This window comes from Brassica napus, chromosome C9 (assembly GCF_020379485.1).
Source record: "Brassica napus cultivar Da-Ae chromosome C9, Da-Ae, whole genome shotgun sequence".
NCBI lineage: Eukaryota > Viridiplantae > Streptophyta > Magnoliopsida > Brassicales > Brassicaceae > Brassica > Brassica napus.
In genome coordinates, this window is record NC_063452.1 from 23,017,509 (window position 1) to 23,027,871 (window position 10,363).

The 10,363-nt window shown below is 35.0% G+C and overlaps 1 non-coding gene and 1 pseudogene across 1 annotated transcript; both read left to right on the forward strand.

Annotated features, from left to right (window-relative positions):
* The first annotated feature begins 638 nt into the window (after window positions 1–638).
* Window positions 639–745, forward strand: LOC125593568. The gene has a single exon (XR_007329471.1). It is a non-coding gene; the product is annotated as a small nucleolar RNA R71 (small nucleolar RNA).
* Window positions 746–6,733: 5,988 nt separating this feature from the next.
* Window positions 6,734–10,070, forward strand: LOC111201638 (annotated as a pseudogene).
* Window positions 10,071–10,363: the final 293 nt, after the last annotated feature.

Below are 10,363 nucleotides of genomic sequence, written 5' to 3' on the forward strand. Positions count from 1 at the left end.
GCGTGCAGGTTTTTCAATTCATAGCTAACATGCTTCTCACTTCTTGTCTGAGACTCCAAGATTTGTTTTAGTAGGGCATCAGTGCTGCTGACTGGAGTAGTAGAGGTAGAAGTAGTAGGTTGTTGTTGGGCAGGTTGTTGTCCTTTGTTGTTGAAACCGGGAGGAGGGTTTTGTGGAGGCATATAGCTGCCTTGGTGGTTGTTCCGAGGCTGATAACCACTTTGTTGGTTGTTGGGGTAAGATCTCTGTTGGTAGTTGTTGTACTGAAAGTTTGACTCTTTCTTGTACCAGCTACCATTGTTGTTGATGAAGCAGAGCTCTTCTTGCCCTTCCAAATCATCAACTGCCTGGACAACAGGTGTGGCTTTTTTGTTTGGGTTACCAACAAAGTGCAGCTGCTCCTGGGTGGCCTTATCAGCAATGAGAATATCAATCTTATCCTGGAGAGCTTTTAACTCCCTCCTCGTCTGCTTGTCATCTGTGCGACTGCCTCTGTCGTGGTCACCATGTTGTCAACCAGCTCTTCTGCATCTTCCTCTGTTCTCCCCAAGAAGAACCCATTGCTAGTTGTATCCAGTCTGGCCCTGTACTTAGGAAGAGCACCACGGTAGAATGTGCTGAGCAAGCTCTCCTTAGAGAAACCATGGTGTGGGCATTGAGCTTAGTAGCCCTTGAATCTCTCCCAGGCTTCACTGAACCCTTCCAAGCCTTTCTGTTGAAAGCTGGAGATCTCATTTCTCAGCTTAGCAGTTCTTGAAGTAGAGAAAAACTTCTCCAAGAAAGCTTTCTTGCAGTCATCCCAAGTGGTGATTGAGTCACTTGGTAGAGACTTCTCCCACTGTCGTGCTTTATCCCCCAGAGAGAAAGGGAATAACTTTAGCTTTAAGGCATCCTCAGACACACCATTGGTTTTTGACAACCCACAGTAGCTGTCGAACCTGTCCAAGTGATCAAATGGGTCCTCTAGAGCCAAGCCATGGTACTTGTTGGTCTCGATCACGTTGAGGAGTCCTGATTTGATCTCAAAGTTGTTGGCTGCTACAGCTTGTGCTCGAATTCCCAATCTATGACCATGAATGTTGGGGCGGTCATAAGTGCCAATGGGTCGAGCTGCTCGCTGTTGGTTTTGTGGAACGTTGTTGGCATCATTTTGAGGTATGTCTCCCATAGCAGTATCCAATCTCTGCAAGTGAGACTGTTGCTCTTCTTCTCTTCTCCTTCTAGCACACTCTCTCTCTAAAGCTCTGATGTCTGCGGCTCTTGGAACTAGGTTTGATGGACCCCTGCTCCTCAAGTTCATACACCTGTAAATTAAAGGGAGGTGAAGAAAGAGAATTAGTAACTAAAGAAAATAAAAAAAATGACTTAGTATCAAGCAAATGACTAAATCTCAATGTTCAAATCTACTTAGAATTTGGCAACGGCGCCAATTTGATGTTAGGAGTTTTCAAGGCTCCTAAGACAAATGTTGTAGTATAAATGATTGTCGAACCAATTCCAAGGGATTCGAAACACTGAGAATGCAAGTACTTACTTAATCTAAGTGCAACTGATGATTTTAAAGGTTTTCTAAACTAATGATTATTACTAATGCTGTTTCAGAATAAAAAAAAAACGGTAAATGAGTTGACTTTCTTTACTAAGGGAAAAGAGAACTCATGGGCATAGGGATTAGACCTTGGGTGATCAAGTTTCGAACTAAGGATGGCAAACGATCAATCAAACTATCAGCCTTAAGCCTAGCATAATTCTAAGCAAGCTATATGTCTAGATAAATGCTCATTTGCTAACATATCTCAAACATCAAATGTCTTTGGTTGAATAATATAAAGGCAATCATTACTAACAGGTCTATTGGCTATCTTAACACCTTTAACAACAAATGTCTTTGGTAAAGTATGTTAAAAGCTTAGGAGAGTTGTCTCAGGCATTTCATCAAACACCTTGTGGGTGGGAAATGTCTAAAGATCAACTTTTGAGTGGCCAACTCATAAGATGCATTATGAATACTCTACTAGCAAGGAACAAGAATGATCTGCACTAAAACATCCTAGAACTAACTTAATCACCCTTGATCTCCCTAACCCATGAATTCAAAAGGTGATTACTCACTAATCTCCATGATTCCTCTTAAACCCATGTTGGGTTTCAGATTAATCATACAGAGGGATACAACAACGAATTGTAAAAACACAGAATTGCAATAACTAGATGAACCAAAGGTTTTTCTCCAGAACAAAAGATAATCCTCCTGGGGGTTGTCCAAAAAATACTTAAAACATAGGTTTTCAGAAATAAAAACGTGCATATTGAAATGACCAAAAAGCCCTTGAGTAGAAATGAATTCGAGCAATCAGACGTCGCGGAGCGACTTCCAGTAGTCGCTCCGAGAGGTCGCTCCAGACTTCGGGAGCGACCTGGAGGGGTCGCTCCGGTCAAGTCGCTCCGGGTGATGGAGACGCGAGCGACCTCACGTGGTCGCTGCGAGACGTCGCTCCGTGTGATGGAGACGCGAGCGACCTCACGTGGTCACTGCGAGACGTCGCTCCGGGTGATGGAGACGCGAGCGACCTCGCGTGGTCGCTGCGAGACGTCGCTCCGGGTAATGGAGACGCGAGCGACCTCGCGTGGTCGCTCCGGTCACGTCGCTCTGAAAAGGTGTCACAGCGACTTCACGGTGTCGCTCCGGTGAGGTCGCTCCCATGCACTGCTCGTCCAATGATCACCTTTATCACCTCTTTTGAGCTCCAAATGCACCCAAATGTCTCCAAGAACTCCATGTGGTACTCCAATACCTGATAAGGACCTATGTGTGCAAAATGCAACCTAAACATGGCTAAATCCTAGTCTATATGATCAAAATGCACATGAGTGAATGGATAAGACAATGGAAATATGCAAGATATCACCCACCAAAATGGTAAAACAGATTTCCCGCAAAACTTATTTTTTCCATAAAACCACAAAACAGAATTTCCCGCAAATTCTAAGTTATGAAATTATGTATGAACTTATGCTACTTATATGGTCTTTTGACTTATGTATTGTTGTATTTATGGATTTATAGATGAATTTTAGTCTTATAAATTTGTATTTGTATTTGTAGGTTTATAAATTAAAAATTTCTGAAATGGTCTATTATGGACCTCATGGTAGCCCATGTAAACATGAATGTTAGTGTGTTTGGTCATTAATGGACATGGTCACTCTCTGTCCACAAACAATAAATGAATAAATGGATATGAGCTAATGGACGTGGGTGAGCCCAGTTAAATTTAATTTATGCAGATCAATTCGAATGGTCGAAAATACCTTGATAACTGGGAGCAATGACTGGAGTGCAAGACTATGGTTTATCTCGAGTCTCGAGAGGATCATTCGATTCTGTTTTAGCATGCCATGCAGGGGCAGTACAATATGTTGACTACTCTACACTCCACAGAGGAATAATCACAGATCCATGATAATGGGCTGTTGGTTTCTCCATCCAGATGAGCCATGTGAGTGAATATGAGAGTTTTGTTAGGTTAAACATTAAAAGTACAATCATCTGGGTGACTCATCTAAATAAGTTTTAAAAATTTAGGCTTAATTTTAAAAATCAGCTGGCTGATCCAAATTGGATCATTTGGATGGAGAAGAGTTTGTTAAAATAGTATAATGTCTATTATACCCCCATGTAATTAACAAATTACAAACTCAAACTTAATATCATTTTGTCACTCATGAAAAACAACAAGACCACAAAAAAAAAAAAATTTCAACCAAAACTACAAAACGCATTTTTTCGCAAAATCACAAAACATAATTTTTCGCCAAAATCGCAATTTTCTCGTAAAAATGTACATTTTCCCGTCAAAACCGCAAAAAACGTTTTTTCCGCCCAGTTCTGAAAATATTGTAAATCATTGATTTCGTAAAGAAACATCAAGGTAGTGCTTAAAGGTAGTGCATTTCTGCTGTTTTTCTTCTAAAAATGTCTATTTTGAAAACTTTAAAATCATTAACAATTCTATAAACAAACCAATGATAGATTTTAACATCCTGATCCCATATTCATTTGGTCAAATTTCAATAACAGTCAAATACTTGATCAGTGAGTTTAAATTTGAGAACATGATTCTAAGGACAATAATAGCTAGCAAAATCTAGCTACCAAACATACTTGTTTTCTAACTTTTTTTCGTCTTTGTGCAACTCGATGATTTTCCATAACTACACAATATTCAGTACCTGTTCGTGAAATAAGCAAAGGAGACCGATAACTTACACAGCTAGTAATTAATATATTTGCACTAAACCCTTTCTGAACGCGCTTGGGAATTTAAAACTGATGTCCATCACTTCTCCTGCGCTTTTCATCTCTGGGGTGAGAATTGCGTCGCACCTCGAAACTTCTCAAAGAGGGTGGCCACTGTACAGTACACATAATAAGCAGAAAATATTAGGATAAGAAAATCAAATTACATACAAAAGTGATGTTCCTAGAGAACATCGAGAAAGAACCTGGATATGGTCAGGACCAAGCAACCTCTGATTACACTTGAGAGCTTTGTGAAGATGCCGCAAGGAAACATGTACAGTTCCTCAAACTTCCTCCATCATGGCTACATTTATGTATGTAGCAGCAGTGTTTGGATAGATGCACCACACGTTATATGTAAGAAATACTCATATACAACACACGGTTAACATTTATTTTTCACACGGTTAAAATCAAATTTCTGGACTTAATATGGGAGAGAAAACTGTTGTATTAGACATCTAAACCATTAAATCTTGCAACACTTACTTGAGAGCCAACTCTATGTGTTGAAGCTTATAAGAGAAGACATCAAGATGATCAAAACCTACATTTCAAGGAAAACTAACAGTTTCCGGGTGTCATAAATCAGAACCTTCTCAGATATTCTCATATCCTCAAGTCAAAAGAACGCAAATTCCAGATGTCTGATTGGTGAAGATTAAACAGAAAACTTAAAAAAAAAGAGGTACTAAATTTTTATATCACTCACGAAGTTATAAATAAAAAAGTAAGTAAAATACATTGATGTGCTTTGCTTATAATAAGTAGTAGTGTGACCTTTTTATTTATAAGTGATGAGTGGCAAATAAAGGAGAAGTTACTTGTGTATCATCAGGTCCTTTCTCAGGTTTCATCGCAAGGCTTTCTCTTGGTTCATTCTCAAAGTAGCAGCTTCATACTCTGCTCTCTCTCTCGGGTCTCTTCTTTAGTTTTGTGATTCCTCTCTCCCTAAACAACTTCCTTCTCTGAAACCTCTTCCTCTTCTTGTCTCTCCAGTATGTGGAAGCTTAGTTGTAAAAAAATGAAACCATGATTCGATGTAAATTTTACTTGAAAAGTTACCTGCGATAAGATGGTGCGTCAAAATAGACATAAAACTTTTGATCCAAATAGTTGTCTTTATCTCCAGGCCCGTTTTGGCAACACGACATCAAACTCCTACATCTTTCCACTCTAGAGTATACGGCTATGAATTTATGATTGGATAATTTTGTTTGTTTGGCAAAAGATTCTGATGTAAGAAAAGGATCGAGATGAAAACAGTGAAACTGCGATGAGGAAATTTAGGAGAGGTTTAGAAGCTTAAAATAAGAGAAGAAGGAGCGAGTATAAGAGGAAACGTTAACCCTGACGTGCATAAAACTTGTGTATGATAGGTTAATTTGATGAGGTTTGGGGGTGTGTATTCAATCTAAAATTTGAGTTAGATTTGATTTTTAATTAAGTTTTAGATGATTTCATTGAATTGGAGAGATTAAAATGATTTTTGTTAAACCACCCTAGAATATCACTTAAAACCATGAGATTTGAATTTTAAATTTTCTAACTAAAAAACTCCATCCAAACACTCTAAAATCACCTGAAAACTTTATAAAATGTCAAGTTTAATAACACTGGATTTTAAATGAGATTTTAAAATTCGTGTTTGAATAACAATAGATTTGTCATTTTGTTGGAAATTCCCTAAAACTCTCAATTGAATACACCCCCCCCTCCTTTATATATTGGGATCTGTAACCACTTTGCATCTATATTTTTCTCTCTAAAAATATATGTAAATTTTGCTTTAATATACAGTTTCAAAAAAATTGCTTTAATATTTATTTTTAAATAATACATTAAAAGTGTTAAAAAAATTCCATATATATTTTTCCTCTCGGATTAAAATAGTCTGAGAAGTCAAGAGTAATGGAATGATGAGACATATATGGTGACTAACCAGAAAAATCGCGTAATGTAATTAAAAGGCATCAGCCCAACAATATTTGTATATTTAAGGCCCAATAGTTAAAGATAAATTCGTCTATTTTAGTTTATTTTTACAAAATAGTTCTCAATGTTAAAATAAGTTTTATTAAAGATTAAAAATACATTTACACCCTAGATTTAACTAATCTAGATTTAGGGTTTAGTGTTAAGGAGTGGAGTTTTTAAGGATATGATTTTTAAATTTTTAAAATAAAAAATAGATATTTAAATATTTAAAACTTTAAAATTAAAAGAGCTATTTTGATCAATTTTCTTCTTAAATATTATTTTTGTAAAAAAAAACTTAAAAATAATTATTCGAGAGAATTGTCCGTAACTAAACGGGTTGTTTCACACATTTTGAACACGACCCGGTAAGCCAATCTTTGGCGGAAGTTCTCGGATAAACATAACAGCCAAAGTTTTCAAACTTTTTAGGGTTTCCTCAGTCAAACAGAGATGTGGAAGAAGACGAGGAAAGGAGCTATAATGTTGAAGAAATCAATGAGAAAGCTTCGAGGTCTGTGCTTTAAAACCCTATTTGTGTATCTTGATTTTGAAGTTCCTATGAAGGAATAATATTTTTGAAAATGCAGTGTTCATGGTTATGTTGTGTTCGAAACAGAGCAATCTGCTGAAGCTTCTCTTGCGCATAACATGCCTCTGGTAATACAGAAGTCTTTTGTCTTTTTCCTTTAAGTCTAAAGGAGTGATATGTGTAGGTTGAATAATGATTTTATTGGATTATATTCAGATTGATGGGAATCATGTCCACCTCGTAAGAAGCTGAAAGGTCAGGATGATCATTTTATGATTCTAAGAGGACAGTCTTTATGGGTATAATCTCCCTTTCGACGTTGAAGGTTAGTAGTAGTAGTAACTCAGGGCTCTCTTTGTTTAGTTTATGTCTGAGGAAGTGTATCAGTTGTTGGAGAAAAATGTAGAAGCTGTTCGTTCCTCACTTGAACATTGGCAAATGAATAGCTTTACGTCTTGTTTAAGAACACGGGTACGTTTGGAAAACCTTTGATCTTTTAATAAGTTTGAGCAGGAGTAAATAATTGGATCTTAGTTCGTTAACTTATAGGAAGCTGCAATCTTGTAATCAAAAAAAGGATATTTGAAGATTAGAGACAGAGAACAACTTATTTCTCGAATCTAAGAGAAAGATCAATCCTTCTGAAGCTTACTCTCCCGCTCAGAAAAGACAACAAAAGGACAAAGTAGTCACACCAACTATGACGGGGAAGGCTAATCTTTCATATCAAAGTGTAAGATCTTCAAGAAGAAGCCTTATCAAAAAAGCCACGTGCAAAGGAAAGATAAAGCAAACGCAAAAGGCTCAAAAGAGAACGGTGGTTAGCGATTTGCATAAGCGTAAACAAGAAAGACGAACACCTGAAAGCTTCTTTCAGCCAGAATGTGAACCTCTTTCTTCTCCCTTAGCTTTGATACTTCTTGTTCTTGTATCGTTTTATGTCAACGTGATGGAACTCACTGTAATGCTGCAACAGTTTGGTTACTTGCGAGTTTAAAGGAAAGTTGCTTTGATGATTTTATAATATGGTTATTTTACAGAGTTTTTGTGTTTACACTTAAGGCTTCTTATGGATATAATCTATGTCAAAGACTTTCAGCTTTCTGATGGAGTTTTATGTTTATTCACATAAAAACAACTTTAAATAAGGTTAAAAGATTTTTTTTTATTAACCCGGAGTATTCCATGCCCATGAAGAGGTCCAGACTAATCCTCCAAATGGAGGTGCAGCCTACGGATAGATCTTTTTCCCGGGTATTCAAATGGGCCCTAATACATAGGTGACTAGGATAATCATGACTTAGTTTCGTGCAGCAGATGGGTCGAAGCTGAAATCACTACAAGAAATAGTTCAATTTCTGACCTTCAATTTCGTTTGAAAGGGATCAGAAACACTTTGTTTTGACTATTTTCCGATCACATTAAGTCGTCAAAAATATTCCGTCAGAAATTGATTATGGTCAGAAAATGGTCATAATTTTTTGACCGTATTTAAGGGTTAGAAATGTCGTCTGTAAATGGTCAAAAATAAATAGCAATTTTTGATAAATTTATGACTACTTTTTGTGTTGATTTTTTAGTACTATTTAACATTGCTCAGATTATTTAAAATAAATAATAATTGTATAACATTATGAAAATAGTAAAATTTAATGAAATATGAATAAATTTTAATTAAATGTTTTTTGAAATAAAACAATTGATATTTAGCAACATACGAATATTCAGATTGAAAAATAACTAAAAACGAAATAGGACACTCGTCATGGATCCACCATTTCTTAATTCCTCGTTCTTTTTGGTCTTGTCTTTTTCCATTGTCTCACTCGAATCCTTTCTTAGTTATGTATGACAAAAATGATAAGATAAATTAAGAGTAGTTTAAAAATGTCACACCTAAAAGTATTATTTTTCTTTTTCTCTAAAGAAATTTTCTTACCGGAGCTTCAGTAACTAAAAATCTAAATAATAAACGTGAAGTTAGAAATAAAACTTGAAAATAAAAAACAAAACCAAACAACTGTAATCTAGATTTTGGTATAATCAAGTTCGGATCTCTAAATGACACTAATTAAATATTATTCATCTAAACAAAAAAACATGGATCTAAGTAACCAGTGGCGCGGATCCAGAAAAATTATTTGACGGGGACACAAAATAAATATATTTTATAATATTAAATTATTAATAAAATCTTTATTTTATTTTTTGTAAAATATTAATAGATATTAAAATTGTTAATAAAATATTTTTAATTATAATTTGAAAATAAAATAATATATATAGTAATTTTTTTCAACTCATAAAAAGTTTTATAAATTTATTTTATATTTTCAAAAATATTCTACAAATTTTATTAATCAAAATAATAAAATTCTAAAATCAAAACTAGTTAAACATACATACATATATAATGTATTATTATTTTACATATGTATTACAATACCTTACATGCCACTATATCATAAATAAATACTCTAAAATATTTATGCACAAAGTAAATGAATTGTTTACTATTTCTTTTTCTTCTTCTTCTTTGGTTTATATATTTGATTTTCCCTATTTGAGATCTGTTAAATTAGGAAGAAAGTAGTAAAACAAAAAATTTTTAAGGAGATTTAATGGCGGCGCTTGAAAAGAAAACTGAACTGATGAGAATGTGAAAAGAAGATTTCAGATCTAGGTTAATGAGGAAATTGTGAGAAAGTGGTAGGAATGTGGTTAAAATTTTGTGACCACTTTATGACTATATGTTTTGATTAAAACATTTTAACCATTTTCTGACCAACTTTTTCATTCATCACAAAGTGATCAGAATATGGACATAATTATTTGTGACCATATCTTCTGGTTGGAAACGTGGTCAAAATGTGATATATTTTCTAACCATTTTCGGACCATATATTTTAGTTAAAATTTTCTAACCATTTTTCTTATTCATTACAAAATGGTCAAAATTAGGTTTATTATTTTTGATCATTTTTCTTGGTCAAAAAAGTGGTCTACGTTTTCTTGTAGTGTGTTAGCGTTCCAACCCCGCCTCCTTACCACCCGACCACAATCACCCGTCAAAATTTCTACTTTTTGCTAAATGGTAAATATCACATAACCAAAGAGAGTTATAACTCGATCATACTAGAGTATGGAGATTGGTGTCTTGGGAACAAAAAAAGGAGAAAGCAAACGCAAAAATCCATTTGTTTGCTTACACACGACTTCTCATGGGTAATCAATGATAAAGACTTTCAACCTTCTTAAGGAGTTTTACGAGTTTATCATTTATGTATTCACATTAAACAAACTTTGATAAGGTTAAAGGATTTCTTTTCTTATTTTTGTAAAATGGTTAGTATCACATACATAACTGAGGAGAGTAACAACTTGGGATCACAACTTGATTATCCTAAAGTTCATATCTAAGATTGGTGTTGGCAAAAAAATATGGAAGCAATAAATATTATTCTATTGCTATCTTAAGCGACTGATATCAATGAGATACGAAACCTGAAACCTCGAGGTGATAGGATTGAATAATAAGAGCATCTCCAAAT